At 52.7% G+C, this 16,396-nt stretch overlaps 12 non-coding genes across 12 annotated transcripts; all 12 read right to left on the bottom strand.

The window, feature by feature from the left end:
* Window positions 1-655: 655 nt before the first annotated feature.
* Window positions 656-774, bottom strand: LOC126223039 (5S ribosomal RNA). The gene has a single exon (XR_007543486.1). It is a non-coding gene; the product is annotated as a 5S ribosomal RNA (ribosomal RNA).
* A 1,249-nt stretch (window positions 775-2,023) lies between these two features.
* LOC126223038 (5S ribosomal RNA) lies at window positions 2,024-2,142 on the bottom strand. Its single transcript, XR_007543485.1, has one exon. It is a non-coding gene; the product is annotated as a 5S ribosomal RNA (ribosomal RNA).
* A 1,248-nt stretch (window positions 2,143-3,390) lies between these two features.
* On the bottom strand, window positions 3,391-3,509 carry LOC126223037 (5S ribosomal RNA). The gene has a single exon (XR_007543484.1). It is a non-coding gene; the product is annotated as a 5S ribosomal RNA (ribosomal RNA).
* Window positions 3,510-4,757: 1,248 nt separating this feature from the next.
* LOC126223036 (5S ribosomal RNA) lies at window positions 4,758-4,876 on the bottom strand. The gene has a single exon (XR_007543483.1). It is a non-coding gene; the product is annotated as a 5S ribosomal RNA (ribosomal RNA).
* Window positions 4,877-6,123: 1,247 nt separating this feature from the next.
* Window positions 6,124-6,242, bottom strand: LOC126223035 (5S ribosomal RNA). Its single transcript, XR_007543482.1, has one exon. It is a non-coding gene; the product is annotated as a 5S ribosomal RNA (ribosomal RNA).
* A 1,249-nt stretch (window positions 6,243-7,491) lies between these two features.
* On the bottom strand, window positions 7,492-7,610 carry LOC126223057 (5S ribosomal RNA). Its single transcript, XR_007543502.1, has one exon. It is a non-coding gene; the product is annotated as a 5S ribosomal RNA (ribosomal RNA).
* Window positions 7,611-8,857: 1,247 nt separating this feature from the next.
* LOC126223054 (5S ribosomal RNA) lies at window positions 8,858-8,976 on the bottom strand. Its single transcript, XR_007543499.1, has one exon. It is a non-coding gene; the product is annotated as a 5S ribosomal RNA (ribosomal RNA).
* Window positions 8,977-10,225: 1,249 nt separating this feature from the next.
* LOC126223056 (5S ribosomal RNA) lies at window positions 10,226-10,344 on the bottom strand. Its single transcript, XR_007543501.1, has one exon. It is a non-coding gene; the product is annotated as a 5S ribosomal RNA (ribosomal RNA).
* A 1,250-nt stretch (window positions 10,345-11,594) lies between these two features.
* Window positions 11,595-11,713, bottom strand: LOC126223055 (5S ribosomal RNA). Its single transcript, XR_007543500.1, has one exon. It is a non-coding gene; the product is annotated as a 5S ribosomal RNA (ribosomal RNA).
* A 1,247-nt stretch (window positions 11,714-12,960) lies between these two features.
* On the bottom strand, window positions 12,961-13,078 carry LOC126223052 (5S ribosomal RNA). The gene has a single exon (XR_007543498.1). It is a non-coding gene; the product is annotated as a 5S ribosomal RNA (ribosomal RNA).
* Window positions 13,079-14,327: 1,249 nt separating this feature from the next.
* Window positions 14,328-14,446, bottom strand: LOC126223046 (5S ribosomal RNA). The gene has a single exon (XR_007543492.1). It is a non-coding gene; the product is annotated as a 5S ribosomal RNA (ribosomal RNA).
* A 1,248-nt stretch (window positions 14,447-15,694) lies between these two features.
* Window positions 15,695-15,813, bottom strand: LOC126223034 (5S ribosomal RNA). Its single transcript, XR_007543481.1, has one exon. It is a non-coding gene; the product is annotated as a 5S ribosomal RNA (ribosomal RNA).
* Window positions 15,814-16,396: the final 583 nt, after the last annotated feature.

Here is a 16,396-nt window from a genome sequence, read left to right as displayed (position 1 = left end):
AGACACAGGAGGTTCGACAAAGCATCCAAAACAATAAGCCCCGTCGTATTCCGGAACACTTTCGCCGTTTCATACTGTTTTGTTATTTCCAGAGACACTTTGGAAATCTTCCTAGGCACACTCTTCTTCAAACTGAGTTTCTTAACATCGTACCTTATGCTTAATACAACAGTTTTAAATCACTGTGGAAACATCTTTGTCACATCGCAAAGGCAGCATGAAAAGAGGGCTGGCAGGGGTAGCGACTAAAAAGCAAAAAATGAAGGCAGCCAGAGTTCCCAGGCGGTCACCGATCCGAGTACTAACGTTGTTGCTTGACTTCGGTGATCGGACGAGAACGGCAGATTTTTTTTTTTTTTTCCTTCCTTTTTGTTTATTTATTTACTTTGTGGAATTTACCACTGCTACTAAACAGTAGGCCCTGACGTATTTCAGAACTCATCTGTCGATTCGTAGTGTGTTGTTATTTTCGAGGCGTTCTAGCACTCTTGTTTCGCGCATTCTTGCTCAAACTGAGTTCATTACTGTAGTTTCGTATCTTACGTTTGATACAGTACTTTAAAATGCTTGTGGAAGCATCTTTGTCACACCTGAAAGTTAGTATGAAAAAGAGGCCTCGCAGGTGTGGCGACGTAAAAGTTAAAAAATGAGATAGAGCCAACAGCACCCGGTGTTCCCAGGCGGTCACCCATCCAAGTACTAACCGGGCCCGATGTTGCTTAACTTCGGTGATCGGACGAGAACCGGTGTATTCAACATGGTATGGCCGTTGGCGTCCTTATAACGTAGCCGCACGGCAGAAGAAGCATTCGCCCCTTCTCCCAACACACGCAATCGCCGTTTTCCGTGGCACATTTGACGCAAAGCACGTCCTTCCACCTCGAAGGCGACGCGCAGTGCGGCGCGCCGCCACGTGGGTGAGACGCACAACACAGCACAGCTGCTCGTTGCACCGCCTGTCTATCATTCGTTTGGTTGGTGCGTGCGGCCTCCGACACTCGCGGGCGACGCATCTTGTGGGGCTTGCGCGTGGCCGGGCGGCGGGGGGACCGCGCGGGGTGTGGCAGTGTCCTGCTGGACCGACGGAAGCTTTCTCACCTGCCTGACACACGCCGCGCCGCGCTTTTCAGATATTTGCGTAATTTGCGCGGTGCACTCTCGCCTGTCCCCTCCCCTTCCGTCCCGACTTGTCTCGACTTTGCTCGACTGCCGCTCGCTGCCGCTCGGGTCGCGGTCCATATGACGGCACAAGCACGACAAACATCTGCGAGACGGGCGCGGGCCTGACCGGCGTGTCCGAGACGCCGTGGGCGGCCGTTGGGAGCTACTAGAGCAGCGCTGTGGCGTGCCATGGAAACAAGGACAGAAGACACAGGAGGTTCGACAAAGCATCCAAAACAATAAGCCCCGTCGTATTCCGGAACACTTTCGCCGTTTCATACTGTTTTGTTATTTCCAGAGACACTTTGGAAATCTTCCTAGGCACACTCTTCTTCAAACTGAGTTTCTTAACATCGTACCTTATGCTTAATACAACAGTTTTAAATCACTGTGGAAACATCTTTGTCACATCGCAAAGGCAGCATGAAAAGAGGGCTGGCAGGGGTAGCGACTAAAAAGCAAAAAATGAAGGCAGCCAGAGTTCCCAGGCGGTCACCGATCCGAGTACTAACGTTGTTGCTTGACTTCGGTGATCGGACGAGAACGGCAGATTTTTTTTTTTTTTTTCCTTCCTTTTTGTTTATTTATTTACTTTGTGGAATTTACCACTGCTACTAAACAGTAGGCCCTGACGTATTTCAGAACTCATCTGTCGATTCGTAGTGTGTTGTTATTTTCGAGGCGTTCTAGCACTCTTGTTTCGCGCATTCTTGCTCAAACTGAGTTCATTACTGTAGTTTCGTATCTTACGTTTGATACAGTACTTTAAAATGCTTGTGGAAGCATCTTTGTCACACCTGAAAGTTAGTATGAAAAAGAGGCCTCGCAGGTGTGGCGACGTAAAAGTTAAAAAATGAGATAGAGCCAACAGCACCCGGTGTTCCCAGGCGGTCACCCATCCAAGTACTAACCGGGCCCGATGTTGCTTAACTTCGGTGATCGGACGAGAACCGGTGTATTCAACATGGTATGGCCGTTGGCGTCCTTATAACGTAGCCGCACGGCAGAAGAAGCATTCGCCCCTTCTCCCAACACACGCAATCGCCGTTTTCCGTGGCACATTTGACGCAAAGCACGTCCTTCCACCTCGAAGGCGACGCGCAGTGCGGCGCGCCGCCACGTGGGTGAGACGCACAACACAGCACAGCTGCTCGTTGCACCGCCTGTCTATCATTCGTTTGGTTGGTGCGTGCGGCCTCCGACACTCGCGGGCGACGCATCTTGTGGGGCTTGCGCGTGGCCGGGCGGCGGGGGGACCGCGCGGGGTGTGGCAGTGTCCTGCTGGACCGACGGAAGCTTTCTCACCTGCCTGACACACGCCGCGCCGCGCTTTTCAGATATTTGCGTAATTTGCGCGGTGCACTCTCGCCTGTCCCCTCCCCTTCCGTCCCGACTTGTCTCGACTTTGCTCGACTGCCGCTCGCTGCCGCTCGGGTCGCGGTCCATATGACGGCACAAGCACGACAAACATCTGCGAGACGGGCGCGGGCCTGACCGGCGTGTCCGAGACGCCGTGGGCGGCCGTTGGGAGCTACTAGAGCAGCGCTGTGGCGTGCCATGGAAACAAGGACAGAAGACACAGGAGGTTCGACAAAGCATCCAAAACAATAAGCCCCGTCGTATTCCGGAACACTTTCGCCGTTTCATACTGTTTTGTTATTTCCAGAGACACTTTGGAAATCTTCCTAGGCACACTCTTCTTCAAACTGAGTTTCTTAACATCGTACCTTATGCTTAATACAACAGTTTTAAATCACTGTGGAAACATCTTTGTCACATCGCAAAGGCAGCATGAAAAGAGGGCTGGCAGGGGTAGCGACTAAAAAGCAAAAAATGAAGGCAGCCAGAGTTCCCAGGCGGTCACCGATCCGAGTACTAACGTTGTTGCTTGACTTCGGTGATCGGACGAGAACGGCAGATTTTTTTTTTTTTTTCCTTCCTTTTTGTTTATTTATTTACTTTGTGGAATTTACCACTGCTACTAAACAGTAGGCCCTGACGTATTTCAGAACTCATCTGTCGATTCGTAGTGTGTTGTTATTTTCGAGGCGTTCTAGCACTCTTGTTTCGCGCATTCTTGCTCAAACTGAGTTCATTACTGTAGTTTCGTATCTTACGTTTGATACAGTACTTTAAAATGCTTGTGGAAGCATCTTTGTCACACCTGAAAGTTAGTATGAAAAAGAGGCCTCGCAGGTGTGGCGACGTAAAAGTTAAAAAATGAGATAGAGCCAACAGCACCCGGTGTTCCCAGGCGGTCACCCATCCAAGTACTAACCGGGCCCGATGTTGCTTAACTTCGGTGATCGGACGAGAACCGGTGTATTCAACATGGTATGGCCGTTGGCGTCCTTATAACGTAGCCGCACGGCAGAAGAAGCATTCGCCCCTTCTCCCAACACACGCAATCGCCGTTTTCCGTGGCACATTTGACGCAAAGCACGTCCTTCCACCTCGAAGGCGACGCGCAGTGCGGCGCGCCGCCACGTGGGTGAGACGCACAACACAGCACAGCTGCTCGTTGCACCGCCTGTCTATCATTCGTTTGGTTGGTGCGTGCGGCCTCCGACACTCGCGGGCGACGCATCTTGTGGGGCTTGCGCGTGGCCGGGCGGCGGGGGGACCGCGCGGGGTGTGGCAGTGTCCTGCTGGACCGACGGAAGCTTTCTCACCTGCCTGACACACGCCGCGCCGCGCTTTTCAGATATTTGCGTAATTTGCGCGGTGCACTCTCGCCTGTCCCCTCCCCTTCCGTCCCGACTTGTCTCGACTTTGCTCGACTGCCGCTCGCTGCCGCTCGGGTCGCGGTCCATATGACGGCACAAGCACGACAAACATCTGCGAGACGGGCGCGGGCCTGACCGGCGTGTCCGAGACGCCGTGGGCGGCCGTTGGGAGCTACTAGAGCAGCGCTGTGGCGTGCCATGGAAACAAGGACAGAAGACACAGGAGGTTCGACAAAGCATCCAAAACAATAAGCCCCGTCGTATTCCGGAACACTTTCGCCGTTTCATACTGTTTTGTTATTTCCAGAGACACTTTGGAAATCTTCCTAGGCACACTCTTCTTCAAACTGAGTTTCTTAACATCGTACCTTATGCTTAATACAACAGTTTTAAATCACTGTGGAAACATCTTTGTCACATCGCAAAGGCAGCATGAAAAGAGGGCTGGCAGGGGTAGCGACTAAAAAGCAAAAAATGAAGGCAGCCAGAGTTCCCAGGCGGTCACCGATCCGAGTACTAACGTTGTTGCTTGACTTCGGTGATCGGACGAGAACGGCAGATTTTTTTTTTTTTTTCCTTCCTTTTTGTTTATTTATTTACTTTGTGGAATTTACCACTGCTACTAAACAGTAGGCCCTGACGTATTTCAGAACTCATCTGTCGATTCGTAGTGTGTTGTTATTTTCGAGGCGTTCTAGCACTCTTGTTTCGCGCATTCTTGCTCAAACTGAGTTCATTACTGTAGTTTCGTATCTTACGTTTGATACAGTACTTTAAAATGCTTGTGGAAGCATCTTTGTCACACCTGAAAGTTAGTATGAAAAAGAGGCCTCGCAGGTGTGGCGACGTAAAAGTTAAAAAATGAGATAGAGCCAACAGCACCCGGTGTTCCCAGGCGGTCACCCATCCAAGTACTAACCGGGCCCGATGTTGCTTAACTTCGGTGATCGGACGAGAACCGGTGTATTCAACATGGTATGGCCGTTGGCGTCCTTATAACGTAGCCGCACGGCAGAAGAAGCATTCGCCCCTTCTCCCAACACACGCAATCGCCGTTTTCCGTGGCACATTTGACGCAAAGCACGTCCTTCCACCTCGAAGGCGACGCGCAGTGCGGCGCGCCGCCACGTGGGTGAGACGCACAACACAGCACAGCTGCTCGTTGCACCGCCTGTCTATCATTCGTTTGGTTGGTGCGTGCGGCCTCCGACACTCGCGGGCGACGCATCTTGTGGGGCTTGCGCGTGGCCGGGCGGCGGGGGGACCGCGCGGGGTGTGGCAGTGTCCTGCTGGACCGACGGAAGCTTTCTCACCTGCCTGACACACGCCGCGCCGCGCTTTTCAGATATTTGCGTAATTTGCGCGGTGCACTCTCGCCTGTCCCCTCCCCTTCCGTCCCGACTTGTCTCGACTTTGCTCGACTGCCGCTCGCTGCCGCTCGGGTCGCGGTCCATATGACGGCACAAGCACGACAAACATCTGCGAGACGGGCGCGGGCCTGACCGGCGTGTCCGAGACGCCGTGGGCGGCCGTTGGGAGCTACTAGAGCAGCGCTGTGGCGTGCCATGGAAACAAGGACAGAAGACACAGGAGGTTCGACAAAGCATCCAAAACAATAAGCCCCGTCGTATTCCGGAACACTTTCGCCGTTTCATACTGTTTTGTTATTTCCAGAGACACTTTGGAAATCTTCCTAGGCACACTCTTCTTCAAACTGAGTTTCTTAACATCGTACCTTATGCTTAATACAACAGTTTTAAATCACTGTGGAAACATCTTTGTCACATCGCAAAGGCAGCATGAAAAGAGGGCTGGCAGGGGTAGCGACTAAAAAGCAAAAAATGAAGGCAGCCAGAGTTCCCAGGCGGTCACCGATCCGAGTACTAACGTTGTTGCTTGACTTCGGTGATCGGACGAGAACGGCAGATTTTTTTTTTTTTTCCTTCCTTTTTGTTTATTTATTTACTTTGTGGAATTTACCACTGCTACTAAACAGTAGGCCCTGACGTATTTCAGAACTCATCTGTCGATTCGTAGTGTGTTGTTATTTTCGAGGCGTTCTAGCACTCTTGTTTCGCGCATTCTTGCTCAAACTGAGTTCATTACTGTAGTTTCGTATCTTACGTTTGATACAGTACTTTAAAATGCTTGTGGAAGCATCTTTGTCACACCTGAAAGTTAGTATGAAAAAGAGGCCTCGCAGGTGTGGCGACGTAAAAGTTAAAAAATGAGATAGAGCCAACAGCACCCGGTGTTCCCAGGCGGTCACCCATCCAAGTACTAACCGGGCCCGATGTTGCTTAACTTCGGTGATCGGACGAGAACCGGTGTATTCAACATGGTATGGCCGTTGGCGTCCTTATAACGTAGCCGCACGGCAGAAGAAGCATTCGCCCCTTCTCCCAACACACGCAATCGCCGTTTTCCGTGGCACATTTGACGCAAAGCACGTCCTTCCACCTCGAAGGCGACGCGCAGTGCGGCGCGCCGCCACGTGGGTGAGACGCACAACACAGCACAGCTGCTCGTTGCACCGCCTGTCTATCATTCGTTTGGTTGGTGCGTGCGGCCTCCGACACTCGCGGGCGACGCATCTTGTGGGGCTTGCGCGTGGCCGGGCGGCGGGGGGACCGCGCGGGGTGTGGCAGTGTCCTGCTGGACCGACGGAAGCTTTCTCACCTGCCTGACACACGCCGCGCCGCGCTTTTCAGATATTTGCGTAATTTGCGCGGTGCACTCTCGCCTGTCCCCTCCCCTTCCGTCCCGACTTGTCTCGACTTTGCTCGACTGCCGCTCGCTGCCGCTCGGGTCGCGGTCCATATGACGGCACAAGCACGACAAACATCTGCGAGACGGGCGCGGGCCTGACCGGCGTGTCCGAGACGCCGTGGGCGGCCGTTGGGAGCTACTAGAGCAGCGCTGTGGCGTGCCATGGAAACAAGGACAGAAGACACAGGAGGTTCGACAAAGCATCCAAAACAATAAGCCCCGTCGTATTCCGGAACACTTTCGCCGTTTCATACTGTTTTGTTATTTCCAGAGACACTTTGGAAATCTTCCTAGGCACACTCTTCTTCAAACTGAGTTTCTTAACATCGTACCTTATGCTTAATACAACAGTTTTAAATCACTGTGGAAACATCTTTGTCACATCGCAAAGGCAGCATGAAAAGAGGGCTGGCAGGGGTAGCGACTAAAAAGCAAAAAATGAAGGCAGCCAGAGTTCCCAGGCGGTCACCGATCCGAGTACTAACGTTGTTGCTTGACTTCGGTGATCGGACGAGAACGGCAGATTTTTTTTTTTTTTTTCCTTCCTTTTTGTTTATTTATTTACTTTGTGGAATTTACCACTGCTACTAAACAGTAGGCCCTGACGTATTTCAGAACTCATCTGTCGATTCGTAGTGTGTTGTTATTTTCGAGGCGTTCTAGCACTCTTGTTTCGCGCATTCTTGCTCAAACTGAGTTCATTACTGTAGTTTCGTATCTTACGTTTGATACAGTACTTTAAAATGCTTGTGGAAGCATCTTTGTCACACCTGAAAGTTAGTATGAAAAAGAGGCCTCGCAGGTGTGGCGACGTAAAAGTTAAAAAATGAGATAGAGCCAACAGCACCCGGTGTTCCCAGGCGGTCACCCATCCAAGTACTAACCGGGCCCGATGTTGCTTAACTTCGGTGATCGGACGAGAACCGGTGTATTCAACATGGTATGGCCGTTGGCGTCCTTATAACGTAGCCGCACGGCAGAAGAAGCATTCGCCCCTTCTCCCAACACACGCAATCGCCGTTTTCCGTGGCACATTTGACGCAAAGCACGTCCTTCCACCTCGAAGGCGACGCGCAGTGCGGCGCGCCGCCACGTGGGTGAGACGCACAACACAGCACAGCTGCTCGTTGCACCGCCTGTCTATCATTCGTTTGGTTGGTGCGTGCGGCCTCCGACACTCGCGGGCGACGCATCTTGTGGGGCTTGCGCGTGCCGGGCGGCGGGGGGACCGCGCGGGGTGTGGCAGTGTCCTGCTGGACCGACGGAAGCTTTCTCACCTGCCTGACACACGCCGCGCCGCGCTTTTCAGATATTTGCGTAATTTGCGCGGTGCACTCTCGCCTGTCCCCTCCCCTTCCGTCCCGACTTGTCTCGACTTTGCTCGACTGCCGCTCGCTGCCGCTCGGGTCGCGGTCCATATGACGGCACAAGCACGACAAACATCTGCGAGACGGGCGCGGCCTGACCGGCGTGTCCGAGACGCCGTGGGGCGGCCGTTGGGAGCTACTAGAGCAGCGCTGTGGCGTGCCATGGAAACAAGGACAGAAGACACAGGAGGTTCGACAAAGCATCCAAAACAATAAGCCCCGTCGTATTCCGGAACACTTTCGGCCGTTTCATACTGTTTTGTTATTTCCAGAGACACTTTGGAAATCTTCCTAGGCACACTCTTCTTCAAACTGAGTTTCTTAACATCGTACCTTATGCTTAATACAACAGTTTTAAATCACTGTGGAACATCTTTGTCACATCGCAAAGGCAGCATGAAAAGAGGGCTGGCAGGGGTAGCGACTAAAAAGCAAAAAAATGAAGGCAGCCAGAGTTCCCAGGCGGTCACCGATCCGAGTACTAACGTTGTTGCTTGACTTCGGTGATCGGACGAGAACGGCAGATTTTTTTTTTTTTTCCTTCCTTTTTGTTTATTTATTTACTTTGTGGAATTTACCACTGCTACTAAACAGTAGGCCCTGACGTATTTCAGAACTCATCTGTCGATTCGTAGTGTGTTGTTATTTTCGAGGCGTTCTAGCACTCTTGTTTCGCGCATTCTTGCTCAAACTGAGTTCATTACTGTAGTTTCGTATCTTACGTTTGATACAGTACTTTAAAATGCTTGTGGAAGCATCTTTGTCACACCTGAAAGTTAGTATGAAAAAGAGGCCTCGCAGGTGTGGCGACGTAAAAGTTAAAAAATGAGATAGAGCCAACAGCACCCGGTGTTCCCAGGCGGTCACCCATCCAAGTACTAACCGGGCCCGATGTTGCTTAACTTCGGTGATCGGACGAGAACCGGTGTATTCAACATGGTATGGCCGTTTGGCGTCCTTATAACGTAGCCGCACGGCAGAAGAAGCATTCGCCCCTTCTCCCAACACACGCAATCGCCCGTTTTCCGTGGCACATTTGACGCAAAGCACGTCCTTCCACCTCGAAGGCGACGCGCAGTGCGGCGCGCCGCCACGTGGGTGAGACGCACAACACAGCACAGCTGCTCGTTGCACCGCCTGTCTATCATTCGTTTGGTTGGTGCGTGCGGCCTCCGACACTCGCGGGCGACGCATCTTGTGGGGCTTGCGCGTGGCCGGGCGGCGGGGGGACCGCGCGGGGTGTGGCAGTGTCCTGCTGGACCGACGGAAGCTTTCTCACCTGCCTGACACACGCCGCGCCGCGCTTTTCAGATATTTGCGTAATTTGCGCGGTGCACTCTCGCCTGTCCCCTCCCCTTCCGTCCCGACTTGTCTCGACTTTGCTCGACTGCCGCTCGCTGCCGCTCGGGTCGCGGTCCATATGACGGCACAAGCACGACAAACATCTGCGAGACGGCGCGGGCCTGACCGGCGTGTCCGAGACGCCGTGGGCGGCCGTTGGGAGCTACTAGAGCAGCGCTGTGGCGTGCCATGGAAACAAGGACAGAAGACACAGGAGGTTCGACAAAGCATCCAAAACAATAAGCCCCGTCGTATTCCGGAACACTTTCGCCGTTTCATACTGTTTTGTTATTTCCAGAGACACTTTGGAAATCTTCCTAGGCACACTCTTCTTCAAACTGAGTTTCTTAACATCGTACCTTATGCTTAATACAACAGTTTTAAATCACTGTGGAAACATCTTTGTCACATCGCAAAGGCAGCATGAAAAGAGGGCTGGCAGGGGTAGCGACTAAAAAGCAAAAAATGAAGGCAGCCAGAGTTCCCAGGCGGTCACCGATCCGAGTACTAACGTTGTTGCTTGACTTCGGTGATCGGACGAGAACGGCAGATTTTTTTTTTTTTTTCCTTCCTTTTTGTTTATTTATTTACTTTGTGGAATTTACCACTGCTACTAAACAGTAGGCCCTGACGTATTTCAGAACTCATCTGTCGATTCGTAGTGTGTTGTTATTTTCGAGGCGTTCTAGCACTCTTGTTTCGCGCATTCTTGCTCAAACTGAGTTCATTACTGTAGTTTCGTATCTTACGTTTGATACAGTACTTTAAAATGCTTGTGGAAGCATCTTTGTCACACCTGAAAGTTAGTATGAAAAAGAGGCCTCGCAGGTGTGGCGACGTAAAAGTTAAAAAATGAGATAGAGCCAACAGCACCCGGTGTTCCCAGGCGGTCACCCATCCAAGTACTAACCGGGCCCGATGTTGCTTAACTTCGGTGATCGGACGAGAACCGGTGTATTCAACATGGTATGGCCGTTGGCGTCCTTATAACGTAGCCGCACGGCAGAAGAAGCATTCGCCCCTTCTCCCAACACACGCAATCGCCGTTTTCCGTGGCACATTTGACGCAAAGCACGTCCTTCCACCGTCGAAGGCGACGCGCAGTGCGGCGCGCCGCCACGTGGGTGAGACGCACAACACAGCACAGCTGCTCGTTGCACCGCCTGTCTATCATTCGTTTGGTTGGTGCGTGCGGCCTCCGACACTCGCGGGCGACGCATCTTGTGGGGCTTGCGCGTGGCCGGGCGGCGGGGGGACCGCGCGGGGTGTGGCAGTGTCCTGCTGGACCGACGGAAGCTTTCTCACCTGCCTGACACACGCCGCGCCGCGCTTTTCAGATATTTGCGTAATTTGCGCGGTGCACTCTCGCCTGTCCCCTCCCCTTCCGTCCCGACTTGTCTCGACTTTGCTCGACTGCCGCTCGCTGCCGCTCGGGTCGCGGTCCATATGACGGCACAAGCACGACAAACATCTGCGAGACGGGCGCGGGCCTGACCGGCGTGTCCGAGACGCCGTGGGCGGCCGTTGGGAGCTACTAGAGCAGCGCTGTGGCGTGCCATGGAAACAAGGACAGAAGACACAGGAGGTTCGACAAAGCATCCAAAACAATAAGCCCCGTCGTATTCCGGAACACTTTCGCCGTTTCATACTGTTTTGTTATTTCCAGAGACACTTTGGAAATCTTCCTAGGCACACTCTTCTTCAAACTGAGTTTCTTAACATCGTACCTTATGCTTAATACAACAGTTTTAAATCACTGTGGAAACATCTTTGTCACATCGCAAAGGCAGCATGAAAAGAGGGCTGGCAGGGGTAGCGACTAAAAAGCAAAAAATGAAGGCAGCCAGAGTTCCCAGGCGGTCACCGATCCGAGTACTAACGTTGTTGCTTGACTTCGGTGATCGGACGAGAACGGCAGATTTTTTTTTTTTTTTTCCTTCCTTTTTGTTTATTTATTTACTTTGTGGAATTTACCACTGCTACTAAACAGTAGGCCCTGACGTATTTCAGAACTCATCTGTCGATTCGTAGTGTGTTGTTATTTTCGAGGCGTTCTAGCACTCTTGTTTCGCGCATTCTTGCTCAAACTGAGTTCATTACTGTAGTTTCGTATCTTACGTTTGATACAGTACTTTAAAATGCTTGTGGAAGCATCTTTGTCACACCTGAAAGTTAGTATGAAAAAGAGGCCTCGCAGGTGTGGCGACGTAAAAGTTAAAAAATGAGATAGAGCCAACAGCACCCGGTGTTCCCAGGCGGTCACCCATCCAAGTACTAACCGGGCCCGATGTTGCTTAACTTCGGTGATCGGACGAGAACCGGTGTATTCAACATGGTATGGCCGTTGGCGTCCTTATAACGTAGCCGCACGGCAGAAGAAGCATTCGCCCCTTCTCCCAACACACGCAATCGCCGTTTTCCGTGGCACATTTGACGCAAAGCACGTCCTTCCACCTCGAAGGCGACGCGCAGTGCGGCGCGCCGCCACGTGGGTGAGACGCACAACACAGCACAGCTGCTCGTTGCACCGCCTGTCTATCATTCGTTTGGTTGGTGCGTGCGGCCTCCGACACTCGCGGGCGACGCATCTTGTGGGGCTTGCGCGTGGCCGGGCGGCGGGGGGACCGCGCGGGGTGTGGCAGTGTCCTGCTGGACCGACGGAAGCTTTCTCACCTGCCTGACACACGCCGCGCCGCGCTTTTCAGATATTTGCGTAATTTGCGCGGTGCACTCTCGCCTGTCCCCTCCCCTTCCGTCCGACTTGTCTCGACTTTGCTCGACTGCCGCTCGCTGCCGCTCGGGTCGCGGTCCATATGACGGCACAAGCACGACAAACATCTGCGAGACGGGCGCGGGCCTGACCGGCGTGTCCGAGACGCCGTGGGCGGCCGTTGGGAGCTACTAGAGCAGCGCTGTGGCGTGCCATGGAAACAAGGACAGAAGACACAGGAGGTTCGACAAAGCATCCAAAACAATAAGCCCCGTCGTATTCCGGAACACTTTCGCCGTTTCATACTGTTTTGTTATTTCCAGAGACACTTTGGAAATCTTCCTAGGCACACTCTTCTTCAAACTGAGTTTCTTAACATCGTACCTTATGCTTAATACAACAGTTTTAAATCACTGTGGAAACATCTTTGTCACATCGCAAAGGCAGCATGAAAAGAGGGCTGGCAGGGGTAGCGACTAAAAAGCAAAAAATGAAGGCAGCCAGAGTTCCCAGGCGGTCACCGATCCGAGTACTAACGTTGTTGCTTGACTTCGGTGATCGGACGAGAACGGCAGATTTTTTTTTTTTTTTCCTTCCTTTTTGTTTATTTATTTACTTTGTGGAATTTACCACTGCTACTAAACAGTAGGCCCTGACGTATTTCAGAACTCATCTGTCGATTCGTAGTGTGTTGTTATTTTCGAGGCGTTCTAGCACTCTTGTTTCGCGCATTCTTGCTCAAACTGAGTTCATTACTGTAGTTTCGTATCTTACGTTTGATACAGTACTTTAAAATGCTTGTGGAAGCATCTTTGTCACACCTGAAAGTTAGTATGAAAAAGAGGCCTCGCAGGTGTGGCGACGTAAAAGTTAAAAAATGAGATAGAGCCAACAGCACCCGGTGTTCCCAGGCGGTCACCCATCCAAGTACTAACCGGCCCGATGTTGCTTAACTTCGGTGATCGGACGAGAACCGGTGTATTCAACATGGTATGGCCGTTGGCGTCCTTATAACGTAGCCGCACGGCAGAAGAAGCATTCGCCCCTTCTCCCAACACACGCAATCGCCGTTTTCCGTGGCACATTTGACGCAAAGCACGTCCTTCCACCTCGAAGGCGACGCGCAGTGCGGCGCGCCGCCACGTGGGTGAGACGCACAACACAGCACAGCTGCTCGTTGCACCGCCTGTCTATCATTCGTTTGGTTGGTGCGTGCGGCCTCCGACACTCGCGGGCGACGCATCTTGTGGGGCTTGCGCGTGGCCGGGCGGCGGGGGGACCGCGCGGGGTGTGGCAGTGTCCTGCTGGACCGACGGAAGCTTTCTCACCTGCCTGACACACGCCGCGCCGCGCTTTTCAGATATTTGCGTAATTTGCGCGGTGCACTCTCGCCTGTCCCCTCCCCTTCCGTCCCGACTTGTCTCGACTTTGCTCGACTGCCGCTCGCTGCCGCTCGGGGTCGCGGTCCATATGACGGCACAAGCACGACAAACATCTGCGAGACGGGCGCGGGCCTGACCGGCGTGTCCGAGACGCCGTGGGCGGCCGTTGGGAGCTACTAGAGCAGCGCTGTGGCGTGCCATGGAAACAAGGACAGAAGACACAGGAGGTTCGACAAAGCATCCAAAACAATAAGCCCCGTCGTATTCCGGAACACTTTCGCCGTTTCATACTGTTTTGTTATTTCCAGAGACACTTTGGAAATCTTCCTAGGCACACTCTTCTTCAAACTGAGTTTCTTAACATCGTACCTTATGCTTAATACAACAGTTTTAAATCACTGTGGAAACATCTTTGTCACATCGCAAAGGCAGCATGAAAAGAGGGCTGGCAGGGGTAGCGACTAAAAAGCAAAAAATGAAGGCAGCCAGAGTTCCCAGGCGGTCACCGATCCGAGTACTAACGTTGTTGCTTGACTTCGGTGATCGGACGAGAACGGCAGATTTTTTTTTTTTTTTCCTTCCTTTTTGTTTATTTATTTACTTTGTGGAATTTACCACTGCTACTAAACAGTAGGCCCTGACGTATTTCAGAACTCATCTGTCGATTCGTAGTGTGTTGTTATTTTCGAGGCGTTCTAGCACTCTTGTTTCGCGCATTCTTGCTCAAACTGAGTTCATTACTGTAGTTTCGTATCTTACGTTTGATACAGTACTTTAAAATGCTTGTGGAAGCATCTTTGTCACACCTGAAAGTTAGTATGAAAAAGAGGCCTCGCAGGTGTGGCGACGTAAAAGTTAAAAAATGAGATAGAGCCAACAGCACCCGGTGTTCCCAGGCGGTCACCCATCCAAGTACTAACCGGGCCCGATGTTGCTTAACTTCGGTGATCGGACGAGAACCGGTGTATTCAACATGGTATGGCCGTTGGCGTCCTTATAACGTAGCCGCACGGCAGAAGAAGCATTCGCCCCTTCTCCCAACACACGCAATCGCCGTTTTCCGTGGCACATTTGACGCAAAGCACGTCCTTCCACCTCGAAGGCGACGCGCAGTGCGGCGCGCCGCCACGTGGGTGAGACGCACAACACAGCACAGCTGCTCGTTGCACCGCCTGTCTATCATTCGTTTGGTTGGTGCGTGCGGCCTCCGACACTCGCGGGCGACGCATCTTGTGGGGCTTGCGCGTGGCCGGGCGGCGGGGGGACCGCGCGGGGTGTGGCAGTGTCCTGCTGGACCGACGGAAGCTTTCTCACCTGCCTGACACACGCCGCGCCGCGCTTTTCAGATATTTGCGTAATTTGCGCGGTGCACTCTCGCCTGTCCCCTCCCCTTCCGTCCCGACTTGTCTCGACTTTGCTCGACTGCCGCTCGCTGCCGCTCGGGTCGCGGTCCATATGACGGCACAAGCACGACAAACATCTGCGAGACGGGCGCGGGCCTGACCGGCGTGTCCGAGACGCCGTGGGCGGCCGTTGGGAGCTACTAGAGCAGCGCTGTGGCGTGCCATGGAAACAAGGACAGAAGACACAGGAGGTTCGACAAAGCATCCAAAACAATAAGCCCCGTCGTATTCCGGAACACTTTCGCCGTTTCATACTGTTTTGTTATTTCCAGAGACACTTTGGAAATCTTCCTAGGCACACTCTTCTTCAAACTGAGTTTCTTAACATCGTACCTTATGCTTAATACAACAGTTTTAAATCACTGTGGAAACATCTTTGTCACATCGCAAAGGCAGCATGAAAAGAGGGCTGGCAGGGGTAGCGACTAAAAAGCAAAAAATGAAGGCAGCCAGAGTTCCCAGGCGGTCACCGATCCGAGTACTAACGTTGTTGCTTGACTTCGGTGATCGGACGAGAACGGCAGATTTTTTTTTTTTTTCCTTCCTTTTTGTTTATTTATTTACTTTGTGGAATTTACCACTGCTACTAAACAGTAGGCCCTGACGTATTTCAGAACTCATCTGTCGATTCGTAGTGTGTTGTTATTTTCGAGGCGTTCTAGCACTCTTGTTTCGCGCATTCTTGCTCAAACTGAGTTCATTACTGTAGTTTCGTATCTTACGTTTGATACAGTACTTTAAAAATGCTTGTGGAAGCATCTTTGTCACACCTGAAAGTTAGTATGAAAAAGAGGCCTCGCAGGTGTGGCGACGTAAAAGTTAAAAAATGAGATAGAGCCAACAGCACCCGGTGTTCCCAGGCGGTCACCCATCCAAGTACTAACCGGGCCCGATGTTGCTTAACTTCGGTGATCGGACGAGAACCGGTGTATTCAACATGGTATGGCCGTTGGCGTCCTTATAACGTAGCCGCACGGCAGAAGAAGCATTCGCCCCTTCTCCCAACACACGCAATCGCCGTTTTCCGTGGCACATTTGACGCAAAGCACGTCCTTCCACCTCGAAGGCGACGCGCAGTGCGGCGCGCCGCCACGTGGGTGAGACGCACAACACAGCACAGCTGCTCGTTGCACCGCCTGTCTATCATTCGTTTGGTTGGTGCGTGCGGCCTCCGACACTCGCGGGCGACGCATCTTGTGGGGCTTGCGCGTGGCCGGGCGGCGGGGGGACCGCGCGGGGTGTGGCAGTGTCCTGCTGGACCGACGGAAGCTTTCTCACCTGCCTGACACACGCCGCGCCGCGCTTTTCAGATATTTGCGTAATTTGCGCGGTGCACTCTCGCCTGTCCCCTCCCCTTCCGTCCCGACTTGTCTCGACTTTGCTCGACTGCCGCTCGCTGCCGCTCGGGTCGCGGTCCATATGACGGCACAAGCACGACAAACATCTGCGAGACGGGCGCGGGCCTGACCGGCGTGTCCGAGACGCCGTGGGCGGCCGTTGGGAGCTACTAGAGCAGCGCTGTGGCGTGCCATGGAAA

The sequence above is a fragment of the Schistocerca nitens genome, unplaced genomic scaffold (assembly GCF_023898315.1).
Source record: "Schistocerca nitens isolate TAMUIC-IGC-003100 unplaced genomic scaffold, iqSchNite1.1 HiC_scaffold_249, whole genome shotgun sequence".
Classification (NCBI taxonomy): domain Eukaryota; kingdom Metazoa; phylum Arthropoda; class Insecta; order Orthoptera; family Acrididae; genus Schistocerca; species Schistocerca nitens.
This window is presented reverse-complemented; position numbering and strand designations above follow the sequence as displayed.